General features: G+C 38.4%; 1 pseudogene; it reads right to left on the bottom strand.

Annotated features, from left to right (window-relative positions):
* Positions 1 to 6,990: 6,990 nt before the first annotated feature.
* LOC127696724 (UDP-glucuronosyltransferase 2B1-like) overlaps positions 6,991 to 18,804 on the bottom strand; it is a 30,868-nt pseudogene continuing 19,054 nt past the window's right edge.

The raw sequence follows: 18,804 nt of genomic DNA, 5'->3' as shown, positions 1-18,804 counted from the left end.
ACAACTTAAAGGACCAGCAAATATCTTCAACAAAATTATGGAAGAAAACTTCCCTAACCTAAAGAGAGAGATGCCCATGATTATACAAGAAGCCTACAGAACTCCAAACAGACTAGACCAGAACAGAAATACTTCCCATCACATACTAATCAAGACCCCAAATGTATTAAACAAAGAATGAATATTAAAGGCACTAAGAGAAAGAGGCCAAGTAACATATAAAGGAAGACCTATCACCACGCTTCTCACCAGAGACCATGAAAGCTAGAAGATCCTGCGCAGATCTCATGCAGACTCTAAGAGAACACAAATGCCAGCCAAAACTACTATACCCAGCAAAACTCTCAATCACCATAGATGGAGAAACCAAGATATTCAATGACAAATCCAAGTTTGCCCAATACCTTTCCACAAACCCAGTCCTACAGAGGAAAATAGGAGGAAAACACAAACACAAGGAGGGAAACTTCATCCTGGAAAAAGCAAGATACTAAATTTCTTTTATCAAACCCAAAAGAAGATAATAAATCAAATATAAAAATAACATAAAAAATGACAGGAAGTAATAATCACTATTCCCTAAAATCTCTTAGCGTCAATGGACTCAATTCCCCAACAAAAAGACATAGACTAACAGACTGGATATATAAACAGGACCCTACATTTTGCTGCTTACAGGAAACACACCTCAGTGTACAAGACAAACACTACCTTAGAGTAAAAGGCTTGAAGGCAATTTTACAAGCAAATGGCCTCAGGAAACAAGCCAGTGTAGCCACTCTAATATCAGATAAAATTGACTTTCTACCTAAAGTCATCAAAAGAGACACTGAGGGACACTTCTTGTTGGTCAAAGGAAAAATACACCAAGAAGAACTCTCAATCCTCAACATGCTTCAAATGCTTCAAATGCAAGGGCACCCTCATTCATAAAAGAAATTTACTAAAGCTCAAAGCACACATTGCACCCAACACAATAATTTTGGCTGACTTCCACACTTCACTGTCCTCAATGGACTGATCAGGAAAATAGAAACTAAACAGGGACACAGTGAAACTAATTGAAGTTTTGGAACAATTAGATTTAGCATATATATGGAACATTTCATCCTAAAGCAAAAGAATATACCTTTTTCTCAGCACCTCATGGTACCTTCTCCAAAATCAACCATATAATTGGTCACAAGACAGACCTCAACAAATATAAGAAGATCAAAATAATCCCATGCCTCCTATCAGATCACTATGGAGTAAAAGTGGTCTTCAATAGCAACAAAAACAACAGAAAGCCCACATACACATGGAAACTGAACAATACTCTACTCAATGATACCTTGGTCAAGGAAGAAATCAAAGAGTTTTTAGAATTTAATGAAAATGAAGACACAACATACCCAAATCTATGGGACACAATGAAAGCAGTGTTAAGAGAAAAACTCATAGCCCTGAGTGCATCCAAAAAGAAAATGGAGAGGGCATACATTAGCAGCTTAATGACACACCTGAAAGCCCTGGAACAAAAAGAAGTTAATTCCCCCAGGAGGAGTAGAAGACAGGAAGTCATCAAACTCAGGGCTGCAATCAATCAAGTAGAAACAAAAAGAACCATACAAAGAATCAACAAAAGCAGGAGCTGGTTCTTTGAGAAAATCAACAAGATAGATAAACCCTTAGCCAGACTAAGGAAAGGGCACAGAGAAAGTATCCAAATCAACAAAATTAGAAATGAAAAGGGAGATATCACAATAGCAACTGAGGAAATTCAAAAATCATCAGATCCCACAAGAAAAGCCTATACTCAACACAACTGGAGAATCTGGAGGAAATGGACAGTTTCCTAGACAGATATCAGACACCAAAATTAAATCAGAATCAAATAGATCATCTAAACAGTCCCATATCCCCTAAAGAAAGACACGGTGTCATAGAAAGTCTCCCATCAAAAAAATAAATAAATAAAAAAAAAAAAAAAAAAAGGAAAAGAAAAGAAAAAAAAAAAAAAAAGCAGGAGACCAGATGGTTTCAGTGCAGAAGCCATTCTATCAGACCTTCAAAGAAGACCTAACACTAATACTCTTCAAACTATTCCACAAAATAGAAACAGAAGGAATATAACCCAACTCGTTCTACTAAGCCACAATTATGCTGATACCAAAACCAGACAAAGATCCAACAAAGAAAGAGAACTTCCAGCCAATTTCCCTTATGAAAAATACTGAAAGCCAATTTCCCTTATGCAAAAATACTGAATAAAATTCTTGCCAACCGAATCCAAGAACACATCAAAACAATCATCCACCGTGATCAAGTAAGCTTTATCCTAGGAATGCAGGGATGGCTCAATATAAGGAAATCCATCAATGCAACCCACTACATAAACAAACTCAATGAAAGAAAACCCACATGATCGTTTCATTAGATGCTGAAAAAGCATTTGACCAAATTCAGCATCCTTTCATGTTACAGGAATTCAAGGCCCATACCTAAACATAGTAAAAGCAATATACAGCAAACCGGTAGCCTACATCAAACTAAATGGAGAGAAACTTGAAGCAATCCCACTAAAATCAGGGACTAGACAAGGCTGCCCTCTCTCTCCATATCTTTTCAATATAGTACTTGAAATTCTAGCTAGAGCTACTAGACAACATAAGGAGGTCAAAGGATACAAATTGGAAAGGATGATATGATAGTACACTTAATTGACCCAAAAAGTCCACCAGAGAACTCCTACAGCTGATTAACAACTTCAGCAAAGTGGCAGGTTATAAAATTAACTCAAGCAAATCAGTTGCCTTCCTATACTCAAATGATAAGCAGGCTAAGAAAGAAGTTAGGGAAATGACACCCTTCACAATAGCCACAAACAATATAAAGTATCTTGGTGTGACTCTAACTAAAACAAATAAAAGTTCTGTTTGAGAAGAACTTCAGGTTTCTGAAGAAGGAAATTGAAGAAGACCTCAGAAAATGGAAAAATCTTCCATGCTCATGGATTGGCAGGATTAATATAGTTAAAATGGCCATCTTGCCAAAAGCAATATACAGATTCAATGCAATCCCCATCAAAATCCCAACTCAGTTCTTCATAGAGTTAGAAAAAGCAATTCTCAAATTCATCTGGAATAACAAAATACCCAGGATAGCTAAAACTATTCTCAACAGTAAAAGAACTTCTGGGGGAATTCCCAACCCCAAGCAATACTACAGAGCAATAGTATTAAAAACTGCATGATACTGGCACAGTGACAGGCAAGTGGAACAATGGAATAGAATTGAAGATCCAGAAATGAATACACACATCTATGGTCAGTTGATCTTTGACAAAGGAGCAGAAAACATCCAGTGGAAAAAAGATAGCCTTTTCAACAAATGGTGCTCATTCAACTGGAGGTCAGCATGCACATGAATGTGAATTGATCCATTCTTATCTCTTTGTACTAAGCTCAACTCCAAGTAGATCAAGGAGCTCCACATAAAACCAGACACACTGAAACTAATAGAAAAGAAACTGGGGAAGACCCTTGAGGACATGGGCACTGGGGAAACGTTCCTGAAGAGAATACCAATAGCTTATGCTCTAAGATCAATTATTGATAAATGGGACCTCATAAAATTACAAAGCTTCTGTAAAGCAAAGGACACTGTCAAAAGGACAAAATGGCAACCAACAAATTGGGAAAAGATCTTCACCAACCCTACATCTGATAGAGGACTAATATCCAAGATATACAAGGAACTCAAGAAGTTAGACCCCAGGGAACCAAATAACCCTATTAAAAATGGGGTACAGATCTAAGCAAAGAATTTTAACCTGAAGAATTTCGGATGGCCAAGAAGCACCTTAAATGCTCAATATCATTATTCATGAGGGAAATGCAAATCAAAACAACCCTGAGATTTCTTTCACCTCACACCAGTCAGAATGGTTAAGGTCAAAAACTCAGGAGAACACTCCTCCACTGCTGGTGGGATTTCAAGATGGTACAACCACTATGGAAATCAGTCTGGTGTTTCCTCAGAAAACTGGACATGACACTTCTAGAGGACCCTTCTATACCTCTCCTGGGCATATACCAAGAGGATTCTCTGGCATGTAATAAGGACACATGCTCCACTATGTTCATATCAGCCTTATTTATAATAGCCAGAAGCTGGAAAGAACTCAGATGTCCCTCAGTGGAGGAATGGATATAGAAAATGTGGTATATTTACACAATGAAATACTACTCAGCAATTAAAAACAATGAATTCATGAAATTTTTAGGCAAATGGTTGGAACTTGAAAATCATCCTAAGTGAGGTAACCCAATCACAAAAGAATACACATGGAATGCAATCACTGATAAGTGGATATTAATTAGCCCAGAAGCTCTGAATACCAAAGACACAATTAGCATATCAAGTGATTCCCAAGAAGAAAGAAGGAGAGGGCCCTGGTCCTGCAAATGCTTGATCTAGCATTGTAGGGGATTACCAGGACAGAGAAAAAGGAGGGAGTTGATTGGAGAATGGGTGGAGAGAAGAGGGCTTATGGGACATATGGGGACGGGGGAACTGGGAAAGGTGAAAGCATTTGGAATGTAAACAAAGAATTTAGAAAATAAAAAAAGAACCATGAATTCTAATAAGAGTAAACATAATTACATTATATAGATCAAGATGGCATAATACAAATCACATAGCCTTACCTTACTCATATTCTGATTACTATTTGGGAAAAGCCTTTCTACATAAATTTAATGCATTTAGATATATATCACAAACTCTATTACTACCTATTGTTCAGAATATCAATAGTTAATGAAAAATTTGGGTATCAAAATGGAAAAGGAGTGGGTTAAGGGTTACAAAAGATTATGGAACCTATATTCTCACATTAATAATATCATAAGCATGGACTGGGTATTTCATTGTAGTCAAAAGTTATGTAAAAGTTTAGTTTGTCTGAACAACTCAAAGGCCCAGTTCTAAGCTTTGCAATTTTATGCCATCACATTTGTTTATTGTTGATCTTACAGCATAAGCTATTGTTGTTCTGTTAAGAAAATTTCCCCTGTTCCCATGTGTTTGAGCCTTTTCCCCACTCTGAGTGAGTGTCTGTCTTTGCCACTGAGGTACATTTTCTGTGTTCAACAATATGCTGGTTTCTGTTTATGTATCTCATCTGTTAGTCTATCTCTTTTTACTGAGGAAATGAGTCCATTGATGTTAAGAGATGTTAAGGAAAAGTGATGGTTACTTCCTGTTATTTTTGTGGTTAGAGGTGGAATTATGCTTTTGTGGCTATCTTCTTCTGGGTTTGTTGAAACATTACTGTCTCTTTTTCTAGGGTGTATTTTCCTTTTCATGTTGGAATTTTCCATCTATTATTCTTTATAGGGCTGTGTTTGTGAAAAGATGTTGTGTAAATATGGTTTTTATCATGGAATATCTTGATTTCTTCATCTATGGTAATTGAGAGTTTTGCTGGGTATATTAACCAGGGCTGGCCCTTGTGCTCTCTTAGGGTCTATATGATATCTGACCAGGATCTTCTGGCTTTTATAGTCTTTGGTGAGAAGCCTGGTGTAATTCTGATAGGTATGCTTTTATATGTTACTTAACCTTTTTTCCTTACTGTTTTTAATATTCTTTCTTTGTTTTGTGCATTTGATGTTTGATTATTATGTGTCTGGAGGAATTTCTTTTCTGGCCCAGTCTATTTGGAATTCTGGAAGCTTATTGTATGTTCATGGGCATCTCTTTCTTTAGGTTAGGGAAGTTTTCTTCTATAATTTTGAAAAATATATTTACTGACCCTTTAAGTTGGATATCTTTACTTTCTTCTAGACCTATTATCCTTAGGTTTGGTCTTCTCATTGTGTCCTGGATTTTCTGGATATTTTGGTGTAGGAGCTTTTAGCATTTTGCATTTTCTTTGTGTCAATGTTTTCTATGGTATCTTCTGCACCTTAGAATCTCTCTTCTATCTCTTGTATTTTGTTTGTGATGCTTGCATTTATGACACCTGATCTCTTTATTATGTTTTCTACCTCCAGGATTGTCTCTCTTTGTGATTTCTTTATTGTTTCAATTTCCATTTTTAGATCCTGGATGTTTTTGTTCAATTCCTTCACTTGTTTGGTTATGTTTTCCTATATTTCTTTAAGGGATTTTGTGTTTCCTCTTTAGGTGTGTCTCCCTTATAACCTGTATTCTCCTGTATTCCTTTAAGGGAGTAATTTATGTCCTTCTTAAAGTCCTCTATCCCCATCATGAGAAGTGATTTTAGATCTGAATCTTGCTTTTCCTGTTTCTTGGGGTATCCAGTTCTTGCTATGGTAAGAGATCTGGGTTCTGATGATGTTAAGTAATATTATTTTCTATTGCTTATGTTCTTATGCTTGCCTCTCACTATCTGGTTATCTATAGTGCTACCCGCTGGTGCTTTCTCTGAATAGAACCTGTCCCTCCTGTGATCCTGTTTGTGTCAAAACTCCTCAGAATCCAGCTGTCTCTTTGATCCTGTGATTCTGGGACCCTGTGATCCTGAGATCCTGGCTTTGTCAGAGCTCCTGGGACTCAGGCTGCCTCTGAGATCCAAAAATCCTGGTGTGGCCAAGTTCCTGAGATCCTGTGATCCTGGGCCTGTTAGAGCACCTAGGTGTCAAGCTTCTACTTGGTGTTGTGGGGCTGGGTGCAGAACCGGTGCCCAAGGTCTTCTTACAGCACCAGCTCAGACAAGAAGAAACCAATGCCACTGACTGGGTGGGGGTTCCCATATCCCTAGATCCGGCTGGTCCTAGTTACTCCCGGTGTTGGGGCAGATGTTGTGGTCTCCTCATCTATGATCCTTGTTGTTTTAGAGCACCTTGAATTTGAGCGAACTTCCTCTGGGTGTTGTGGAAGTGGGTGCCAGGTTTATTTTGATTTATAATATATCATATGAAACAATTCACCATTGCTAAAAATAATTTCTATCTTACCAGAAAGTATATTTACTTAATTTCAGATAAAATTTTTAATGATTGTCTAAGGAAAAATGTCAATAGGAAAATTTAACATATGCTTTCCATTGTCCTAAATACATATCATGTCTAGTATCAAACTGAGTTCTAAGTAAAATCTATCCTCACAAACTGGAATATAAACTGCAAGTTTTACTCTCTGTATGACTTATGCTAAGTAAAATAACAAAAATCTCCTTTACAGGAAAAACTGGTTTGATCAATAGGTAAATATAGATTACAAATATTCAAAGACTTACTTTTTGAAAGTCATTCAATAATACAATTTATAGGGTGGGAGCTGCTAGATTCTTCCTATGTTATCCTTGTGGACACATGACTCTTTCTTAAGTTCCAATCTCTTTCACCATCCAGAAAAACATGCTCATATGATGTGCCGGAAACAGAGTTCTTCCTGATAGGTTCATAATTTTATTGTCCTGGGCTCACTTTAGGTCAGGACCTATTTTCAAATTTTCTCTTATATTTTTCTACATCAGACATTGGCAAGAAGATATTTTCTTCTTCCTTATAGACATTTTTGTTTCATTTTGTGTATATGGGTGTTTTGCCTGCATGTAATTCTATGTTGTGTGAGTGTTCTTTCTGGGGGACATGAAGAGTAATGGAGAACCAGTAGGATGTAAAACTTGTTGTAAATATGAATAAAATTACCTAACTCAGATCTGTAAGTGCCAGGATGCCAGGTGCCAGGTATGTAAAACCATACTTGATCTAGTGTGATCTTTCAGATAACAATGTGAATCAGAACCAGACTACTATTTTATCTTCTGCAATTCATAATTTTCTTTTTGATATGCATAGGAACAAGAATCCATTACCTTACATTTCACAGTAATTTTCCCTACTGTAATTCAATCAGAGGTCAATAGACTTATAATACATTTGTCTACCTAGTGGACACTTTTCCTTACCTTCTGTAGAATCTGGGCAAGATTCGAAGCAACTATGTTGGCCTTTTCTTCTTCCATGTTTTTAACCATAGATCCCAGAGAAAACACCACCACACCATCTTCTCCAGAGCTCTGAACAAATTCTTCCATTTCCTGCTAAGACAGTTGACATCACAAATGAATTGCTGCATAGGAAGCATTGTCTAAAGGACTGAGTCAAACATTACCATAGGAAATCATGTAATTACTGGAATTAGTTTAGGAAGACTGGTATATTCAGTGCATCCATACTCAGTGTTCGTGGAGAGTGCATTTGTAGTATAGTACAGTCGACCAAAGTAAAACAATTAGAGGAAAAATGTATTAGTATAGATGTCAGTGAAATTTAGAGGATCATTAGGAGGTATTTTAAAAACAACATGAAGAAAAAGGAGAAAGAGTATAAGAGCTAGAAGGGATGGATGGCCTTCCAGTGTCGACCAGGCCAGTAAGACTGAAGCTTCTGTAAGCTCACAGACTGTAGCAGCACACATAAGAGCTGCACAGGTTCAAGCCAGATGAAGTTCCACCATGGAGAATAGAAAATGCTCATCAACTTCCACTTCTAACTAAGAAGCTATTTGCAATTGATATCTGATAATATAGGGGAAAATCAGCTTTCTGCAGTAGAGAGTATGTAAATCAATCATACAACAGAGCAGGCCCCAGTCCAGTAATAGTTAGCCAACTCCAAATAAATGCCATGTTCGTTTTTTTTTATTTTCACACAAATGCTAAGTTCTCATAATAATATCTTATTGTGTTTTTTAAAACAACACAAATAGTTTATTCTATCAGTACTTAATCAGTTTACAGTTATAGCTTACATGATTGTACACATCTTCTTTGACTGTACATTTTGATGAGTTTGACAATTTATGTGTCCAAGTATCCTCCACCATCATCAAGATATAGAACATTTCCATTGCCCAAAACTTCACCATTGTCTATGCCAATCCACCCTCTTCCATATCTAACCACAGACAAGTATTTACTTTGAATTACTATAGGTTGAACTTTTTTAACTATAAAATTGCATGAATGGTATGGGCCTTGAATTCCTGTTCTTTCCAATACTTTTAGCATGAAAGGATGCTGGATTTAGTCAAATGCTTTTTCTGCATCTAATGAGATGATCATATGTTTTTTTTTCTTTGAGTTTGTTTATGTAGTGGATTGCATTGATGGATTTCCTTATATTGAACCATCCCTGCATCCCTGGGATGAAGCCTACTTGATCATGGTGCGTATGGTTTTGATGTGTTCTTGGATTCGGTTGGCAAGAATTTCATTATGTATTTTTGCATCAATATTCATAAGAGAAATTGGCCCGAAGTTCTCTTTCTTTGTTGGATGTTTGTGTGGTTTTGGTATCAGCATAATTGTGGCTTCATAGAACAAGTTGGGTAGAGTTCCTTCTGTTTCTATTTTGTGGAATAGTTTGAAGAGTATTGGTGTTAGGTCTTCTATGAAGGTCTGATAGAACTCTGCACTGAAGCCATCTGGTCCCGTGCTTTTTTTGGTTGGGAGACTTTCTATGAACCTTTTTATTTCTTCAGGTGTTATGGGACTGTTTAGTTGAACTATTTGATCCTGATTTAGTTTTGGTGTCAGATATCTGTCTAGGAAACTGACCATTTCTTCCAGATTCTCCAGTTGTGTTGAGTATAGGCTTTTGTAGTAGGATCTAATGATTTTTTGAATTTCCTCATCGTTAAAACAATATACAGCAATCCGGTAGCCAACATCAAACTAAATGGAGAGAAATCCCACTAAAATCAGGGACTAGACAAGGCTGTCCTCTCTCTCCATATCTTTTGAATATAGTACTTGAAGTTCTAGATAGAGCAATTAGACAACATAAGGAGGTAATGGGGATACAAATTGGAAAGGAAGAAGTCAAATTATCACTATTTGCAGATGACATGATAGTCTACTTAAGTGACCCGAAAACCTCCACCAGAGAACTCCTACAGCTGATAAACAACTTCAGCAGAATGGCTGGTTATAAAATCAACTCAAGCAAATCTGTTGCCTTCCTATACTCAAAGGATAAGCAGGCTGAGAAAGAAGTTAGGGAAATGACACCCTTCACAATAGCCACAAACAATATAAAGTATCTTGGTGTGACTCTAACCAAACAAGTGAAAGATCTATATGACAAGAACTTCAGGTCTCTGAAGAAGGAAATCGAAGAAGACCTCAGAAAATGGAAAAATCTGCCATGCTCGGGGATTGGCAGGATTAATATAGTTAAAATGGCCATCTTGCCAAAAGTGATCTATAGATTCAATGCAATCCCCATCAAAATCCCAACTCAGTTCTTCACAGAGTTAGAGAAAGCAATTCTCAAATTCATCTGGAATAACAAGAAACCCAGGATAGCTAAAACAATTCTCAACAACAAAAGAAACTCTGGGGGAATCAGTATCCCTGACTTCAAGCAATACTACAGAGCCATAGTGTTAAAAACTGCATGGTATTGGCACAGTGAGTGACATGTGGACCAGTAGAGTAGAATTGAAGATCCAGAAATGAATCCACACACCTATGGTCACTTGATCTTCGACAAAGGAGCCAAAAATATCCAGTGGAAAAAAGATAGCCTTTTCAACAAATGGTGCTGGTTCAATTGGAGGTCATCATGCAGAAGAATGCAAATTGATCCATTCTTATCTCCATGTACTAAACTTCACTCCAAGTGGATCAAGGACCTCCATGTAAAACCAGACACACTGAAACTAATAGAAAAGAAACTGGGGACAACCCTTGAGGACATGGGCACAGGGGAAAAGTTCCTGAACAGATCACCAATAGCTTATGCTTTAAGATCAAGAATTCACAAATGGGACCTCATAAAATTACAAAGTTTCTGTAAGGCAAAGGACACTGTGAAAAGGACAAAACGGCAACCATCAAATTGGGAAAGGATATTCACCAACCCTACCTCTGATAGAGGGCTAATATCCAATATTTACAAAGAACACAAGAAGTTAGACCCCAGGGAATCAAATTACCCTATTAAAAATGGGGTACAGATCTAAACAAAGAATTTTCACCTGAAGAAATTTGGATGGCTGAGAGGCACCTTAAGAAGTGGTCAACATCATTAGTCATTAGGGAAATGCAGATCAAAACAACCCTGAGATTTCACCTTACACCAGTCAGAATGTCAATTTGACAACATAAGGAGGTCAAAGGGATACAAATTGGAAAGAAAGAAGTCAAACTATCATTATTTGCAGATGACATGATAGTCTACCTAAGTGACCCAAAAAACTCCACTAGAGAACTCCTACAACTGATAAACAACTTCAGCAGAGTGGCAGGTTATAAAATCAACTCAAGCAAATCAGTGGCCTTCCTATACTCAAAGGATAAGCAGGCTGAGAAAGAAATTAGGGAAATGACCCCCTTCACAATAGCCACAAACAGTATAAAGTATCTTGGGGTGACTCTTACTAAACATGTGAAAGATCTGTATGACAAGAACTTCAAGACCCTGAAGAAGGAAATGGAAGAAGACCTCAAAAAATGGGAAAACCTCCCATGCTCATGAATCGGCAGGATCAATATAGTCAAAATGGCCATTTTGCCAAAAGCTATATACAGATTCAATGCAATACCCATCAAAATCCCAACTCAATTCTTCACAGAGTTAGAAAGAGCAATTATCAAATTCATCTGGAATAACAAAAAAACCCAGGATAGCTAAAACTATTCTCAGCCACAAAGGAAACACTGGGAGAATCTGTATCCCTGACCTCAAGCAATACTACAGAGCAATAGTGTTAAAAACTGCATGTATCAATGGAACAGGATTGAAGATCCAGAAATGAACCCACACACCTATGGCCACTTGATCCTCGACAAAGGGGCTGAAAACATGTAATGGAAAAAAGATAGCCTTTTCAACAAATGGTGCTGGTTCAACTGGCGGTCAGCATGCAGAAGAATTCGAATTGATCCATCCTTATCTCCTTGTACTAAGCTCAAATCCAAATGGATCAAGGAGCTCCACATAAAGCCAGACACTCTGAAGCTAATAGAAAAGAAACTGGGGAAGACCCTTGAGGACATCGGTACAGGGAGAAAGTTTCTGAACAGAACACCAATAGAATATGCTGTAAGATCAAGAATTGACAAATGGGACCTCATAAAATTACAAAGTTTCTGTAAGGCAAAGGATACCATCAAAAGGACAGATCGGCAACCAACAAATTGGGAAAAGATCTTCACCAATCCTACATCAGACAGAGGGCTAATTTCCAATATATACAAAGAACTCAAGACATTAGACTCCAGAAAACCAAACAACCCTATTAAAAATGGGGTACAAAGTTAAACAAAGAATTCTTACCTGATGAACTTCGGATGGCGCAAAAACATCTTAAAAAATGCTCAACTTCATTAGTCATTAGGGAAATGCAAATCAAAACAACCCTGAGATTTCACCTTACACCAGTCAGAATGGCTAAGATTAAAAATTCAGGAGACAGCAGGTGTTGGCAAGGATGTAGATGGAACAGTCCTCTACTGCTGGTGGGGTTGCAAATTGGTACAACCACTCTGGAAATCAGTCTGGTGGTTCCTCTGAAAACTGGGCACCTCACTTCCGGAAGATCCTGCTATACCACTCCTGGGCATATACCCAGAGGATTCCCTACCATGTAATAAGGATACATGTTCCACTATGTTCATAGCAGCCCTATTTATAATTGCCAGAATTTGGAAAGAACCCAGGTATCCCTCAACAGACCATTCACATGGGTGTAGCAACCTTGCTTTCCGGGCTGTTTGCTTGTTAGCAACAAAAGGCCTCCATACCTCTACAAATAAGTAGGATGCTTAACAGATTTGAAACCTGAGTGGGAACCTGGAGAAATGCCTTCAGACAGAAACCCAAAGTAGCTACTAGTCACAGCCTCCATACATTGAGATTTTCAAAGGCATGTCTCTGACATTTTTACTGTACTTTCTAAAAGATGCCCAAGAAGAGGGTCTTCCGGGCGGTCAGCGGGGAGAAGTCATTGTGCTCTGGTAAAACCAGCAGGCCCGACAGGAGCCTCCAGGTGTCTGCTTTGGGATCTGAACAGCCTGGGCCACAGCACTCAGTTTCCAGGAAGTGCGGGAGACCTGGTGAGCACCCAGAGGCAATCTGGGAGAGAACCCAGCTTGCTCTAGTAGCACAGAGCTTAGGCTCCAGTCCTGAGGCCTCTGGCAGGAGCCCTCAGATCTCTCTGCTTCAGGATCCAGATCAGCCTGGGCGGCAACACCATATCTCCAGGTCCTGCAAGAGGCAAGAGGGGCTTCCAGGCGGCCAGCGGGGAGAAGTCAGTGTGCTCTGGAGAATCCAGCGGGCCTGGCAGGAGCCTTCAGGTGTCTGCTTTGGGATCTGAACAGCCTGGGCCACAGCACCCTGTCTCCAGGCAGTGCAGGAGGTAAGCTGTGCACCTGAGGCCACCTGGGAAGGGGCAGCTTGCACTGGTGAGTCCAGCACTGACAAGACCAACTAACACCAGTGAGAACTAGATGGCAGAAGGCAAACGCAGGAACGTCACTAACAGAAATCAAGGCAATATGGCAACGTCTGAACCCAATTCTCCTTTACCAGCATGTCCTGGATACCCCATCACACCAGTAAAACAAGATTTGGATTTAAAATCACTGGTCATGATGCTGGTACAGGAACGCATGAAGGACATAATTAAAGAAATTGAGGAGAAAATGGATCAAAAGTTAGAAGCCCTTGCAAGGGAAACACAAAAATCATTGAAAGAAATCCAGGAGAATACAAAAGCCAATAAGGAGGAAATGCAAAAATCACTTAAAGAAATACAGGAGAACTTTGGTCAACAGGCAGAGGTCATGAAAGAGGAAACACAAAAATCTCTTAAAGAATTACAGGAAAGCACAAACAAGCAAGTGAAGGAGCTAAGCAGAACCATCCAGGATCTAAAATCAGAAGTAGAAACAACTAAGAAAACTCAAAGGGAGACAACTTTGGAGATAGAAAGCCTTGGGAAGAAATCAGTGGACATAGATGAAAATATCAACAACAGAATACAAGAGATAGAAGAAAGAATCTCAGATGCTGAAGATTCCATAGAAACCATGGACTCAACAGTTAAGGAAAATGCAAAATGCAAAAAGCTTGTAACCCAAAATATCCAGGAAATCCAGGACACAATGAGAAGACCAAACCTAAGGATTATAGGCATAGATGAGAGTGAAGATTTATAACTTAAAGAGCCAGCCAATATTTTCAATAAAATTATGGAAGAAAACTTCCCTAAACTAAAGAGAGAGATACCCATGAATATACAAGAAGCCTACAGAACTCCAAACAAACTGGACCATGACAGAAATACTTCCTGTCACATAATAATCAAAACACCAAATGTAATAAACAAAGAAAGAATATTAAAGACAGTAAGAGAAAAAGGCCAAGTAACATATAAAGGAAGACCTATCAGAATCACAGCAGACTTTTCACCTGAGGCTGTGAAGGCTAGAAGATCCTGGGCAGATCTCATACAGACTCTAAGAGAACACAAATGCCAGCCAAAACTACTATATCCAGCAAAACTCTCAATCACCATAGATGGAGAAACTAAGATATTCCATGACAAAACCAAGTTTACCCAATATCAATCCACAAACCCAGCCCTACAAAGGATAATAGGAGGAAAACACAAATACAAGGAGGGAAGCTTCACCCTGGAAAAAGCAAGATAGTAACCTTTCATCAAACCCTAAAGAAGTTAACCAATCAAATTAAAAAAAAAAGTCAAAAATGACAGGAAGTAACAATCACTATTCCTTAATATCTCTTAACATTAATGGACTCAATGCTCCAATAAAAAGATATAGACTAACCGACTGGACATGTAAACAGGACCCTACATTTTGCTCCTTACAGGAAACACACCTCACAGTCAAAGACAAACACTACCTTAGAGTAAAAGGCTGGAAGACAATTTTACAAGCAAATGGTCTCAGGAAACAAGCTGGAGTAGCCATTTTAATATCAGATAAAATTTACTTTCAAACCAAAGTCATCAAAAGAGACTCTGAGGGACACTTCTTGCTGGTCAAAGGAAAAATACAACAAGAAGAACTCTCAATCCTGAACATCTATGCTCCAAATGCAAGGGCACCCTCTTTCGTAAAAGAAACTTTATTAAAGCTCAAAGCACACATTGCACCTAACACAATAATTGTGGGTGACTTCAACACTGCACTTTCCTCAATGGACCGATCAGGAAAACAGAAACTAAACAGGGACACAATGAAACTAATTGAAGCTTTGGACCAATTAGATTTAACAGATATATATAGAACATTCTATCCTAAAGCAAAAGAATATACCTTTTTCTCAGCACCTCATGGTACCTTCTCCAAAATCGACCATATAATTGGTCACAAGACAGACCTCAACAAATATAAGAAGATCGAACTAATCCCATGCCTCCTATCAGATCACTATGGAATAAAAGTGGTCTTCAATAGCAACAAAAACAACAGAAAACCCACATACTCCTGGAAACTGAACAATATTCTACTCAATGATAACTTGGTCAAGGAAGAAATAAAGAAAGAAATTAAAGACTTTTTAGAACACAATGAAAATGAAGACACAACATACCCTAATCTATGGGACACAATGAAAGCAGTGCTAAGAGGAAAACTCATAGCCCTGAGTGCCTCCAAAAAGAAAATGGAGAGAGCATACACTACCAGATTAATGACACACCTGAAAGCCCTGGAACGAAAAGAAGCTACTTCACCCAGGAGGAGTAGAAGGTAGGAAAGCATCAAACTCAGGGCCGAAATCAATCAAGTAGAAACAAAGAGAACCATACAAAGAATCACCAAAACCAGGAGCTGGTTCTTTGAGAAAATTACCAAGATAGTTAAACCCTTAGCCAGACTAATCAAAGGGCACAGAGACAGTATCCAGACTAACAAACTTAGAAATGAAAAGGGAGATATAACAACAGCAACTGAGGAAATTCAAAAAATCATTAGATCCTACTACAAAAGCCTATACTCAACACAAGTGGAGAATGTGGAGGAAATGGACAGTTTTCTAGACAGATATCCAACATCAAAACTAAATCAGGATCAAATAGATCAACTAAACAGTCCCATAACACCTGATGAAATAAAAAGGGTCATAGAAAGTCTCCCAACCAAAAAAAGCACGGGACCAGATGGCTTCAGTGCAGAGTTCTATCAGACCTTCATAGAAGACCTAACACCAATACTCTTCAAACTATTCCACAAAATAGAAACAGAAGGAACTCTACCCAACTCGTTCTATGAAGCCACAATTACGCTGATACCAAAACCACACAAAGATCCAACTAAGAAAGAGAATTTCAGGACAATTTCTCTTATGAATATTGATGCAAAAATACTTAATAAAATTCTTGCCAACCGAATCCAAGAACCCATCAAAACGATCATCCACCATGATCAAGTAGGCTTCATCCCAGGGATGCAGGGATGTTTCAATATAAGGAAATCCATCAATGCTATCCCCTACATAAACAAACTCAAAGAAAAAAACCATATGATCATCTCATTAGATGCAGAAAAAGCATTTGACAAAATTCAGCATCCTTTCATGCTAAAAGTCTTGGAAAGAACAGGAATTCAAGGCCCATACCTAAACATCGTTAAAGCAATATAGATCAAACTGGTAGCCAACATCAAACTAAATGGACAGAAACTTGAAGCAATTCCACTAAAATCAGGGACTAGACAAGGCTGTCCTCTCTCTCCATATCTTTTCAACTTGAAGTTCTAGCTAGAGCAATTAGACAACATAAGGAGGTAATGGGGATAAAAATTGGAAAGGAAGAAGTCAAATTATCACTATTTGCAGATGACATGATAGTCTACTTAAGTGACCCGAAAACCTCCACCAGAGAACTCCTACAGCTGATAAACAACTTCAGCAGAGTGGCTGGTTATAAAATCAACTCAACAAATCAGTTGCCTTCCTATACTCAAAGGATAAGCAGGCTGAGAAAGAAGTTAGGGAAATGACACCCTTCACAATAGCCACAAACAATATAAAGTATCTTGGTGTGACTCTAACCAAACAAGTGAAAGATCTATATGACAAGAACTTCAGGTCTCTGAAGACGGAAATCGAAGAAGACCTCAGAAAATGGAAAAATCTGCCACGGTCGTGGATTGGCAGGATTAATATGGTTAAAATGGCCATCTTGTCAAAATTGATCTACAGATTCAATGCAATCCCCATCAAAATCCCAACTCAGTTCTTCACAGAGTTAGAAAAAGCAATTCTCAAATTCATCTGGAATAACAAGAAACCAAGGATAGCTAAAACTATTCCCAACAACAATAGAAATTCTGGTGGAATCAGTATCCCTGACTTCAAGAAATACTATAGAGCAATAGTGTTAAAAACCTCATGGTGTTGGCACAGTGACAGACAAGTGGACCAATGGAATAGAATTGAAGATCCAGAAATGAATGAACACACCTATGGTCACTTGATCTCGACAAAGGAACCAAAAACATCCAGTGGAAAAAAGATAGCCTTTTCAACAAATTGTGCTGGATCAATTGGAGCTCATCATGCAGAAGAATTGGAATTGATCAATTCTTATCTCCATGTACTAAACTTCACTCCAAGTGGATCAAGGACCTCCATGTAAAACCAGACACACTGAAACTAATAGAAAAGAAACTGTGGAAGACCCTTGAGGACATGGGCACAGGGGAAAAGTTCCTGAACAGATCACCAATAGCTTATGCTTTAAGATCAAGAATTGACAAATGGGACCTCATAAAATTACAAAGTTTCTGTAAGGCAAAGGACACTGTGAAAAGGACAAAACGGCAACCATCAAATTGGGAAAGGATATTCACCAACCCCACATCTGACAGAGGGCTAATATCCGATATATACAAAGAACTCAAGAAGTTAGACCCCAGGGAACCAAATAACCCTATTAAAAATGGGATACAGATCTTAACAAAGAATTTTCACCTGAAGAAATTCGGATGGCCGAGAGGCACCTTAAGAAGTGGTCAACATCATTAGTCATTAGGGAAATGCAGATCAAAACAACCCTGAGATTTCACCTTACACCAGTCAGAATGGATAAGGTCAAAAACTCAGGAGACAGCAGGCGTTGGCGAGGATGTAGAGAAAGAGGAACACTCCTCCACTGCTGGTGGGGCTGTAAGATGATACAACCACTGTGGAAATCAGTCTGGAATTTCCTCAGAAAACTGGACATGAGACTTCCAGAGGACCCTGCTATACCTCTCCTAGGCGTATACCCAAAGGATTCCCCGGCATGCAATAAAGACACATGTTCCATTATGTTCATAGCAGCCTTATTTATTATAGCCAGAAGCTGGAAAGAACCCAGATGCCCCTCAAAGGAGGAATGGATACAGAAAATGTGGTATATTTACACAATGGAATACTACTCAGCAATTAGAAACAATGAATTCACAAAATTTTTAGGCAGATGGTTTGATCTGGAAAATATCATCCTAAATGAGGTAACCCAATCACAAAAGAATACACATGGAATGCAATCTCTGATAAGTAGATATTAATTAGCCCAGAAGCCCTGAATACCCAAGGCAGAAATTGCATAACAAATGACTCCAATGTAGAAATATGGAGAGGGTCCTGATCCTGGAAAGGATTGATCTAGCATTGGAAGGGAATATAAGTACATAGACAAAGGAGGGAGGTGATTGGAGAAGGGATGGAGAGAAGAAGGTTTATGGGACATATGGGGAGGGGGGATCCGGGAAAGGGGAAATCATTTGGAATGTTAACAAAGAATATAGAAAATAAAAAT

This window comes from Apodemus sylvaticus, chromosome 11, assembly GCF_947179515.1.
Source record: "Apodemus sylvaticus chromosome 11, mApoSyl1.1, whole genome shotgun sequence".
Lineage (NCBI taxonomy): Eukaryota > Metazoa > Chordata > Mammalia > Rodentia > Muridae > Apodemus > Apodemus sylvaticus.
The sequence above is the reverse complement of the archived record's forward strand: the minus strand, read 5'-3'. Positions and strand labels throughout refer to the sequence as shown.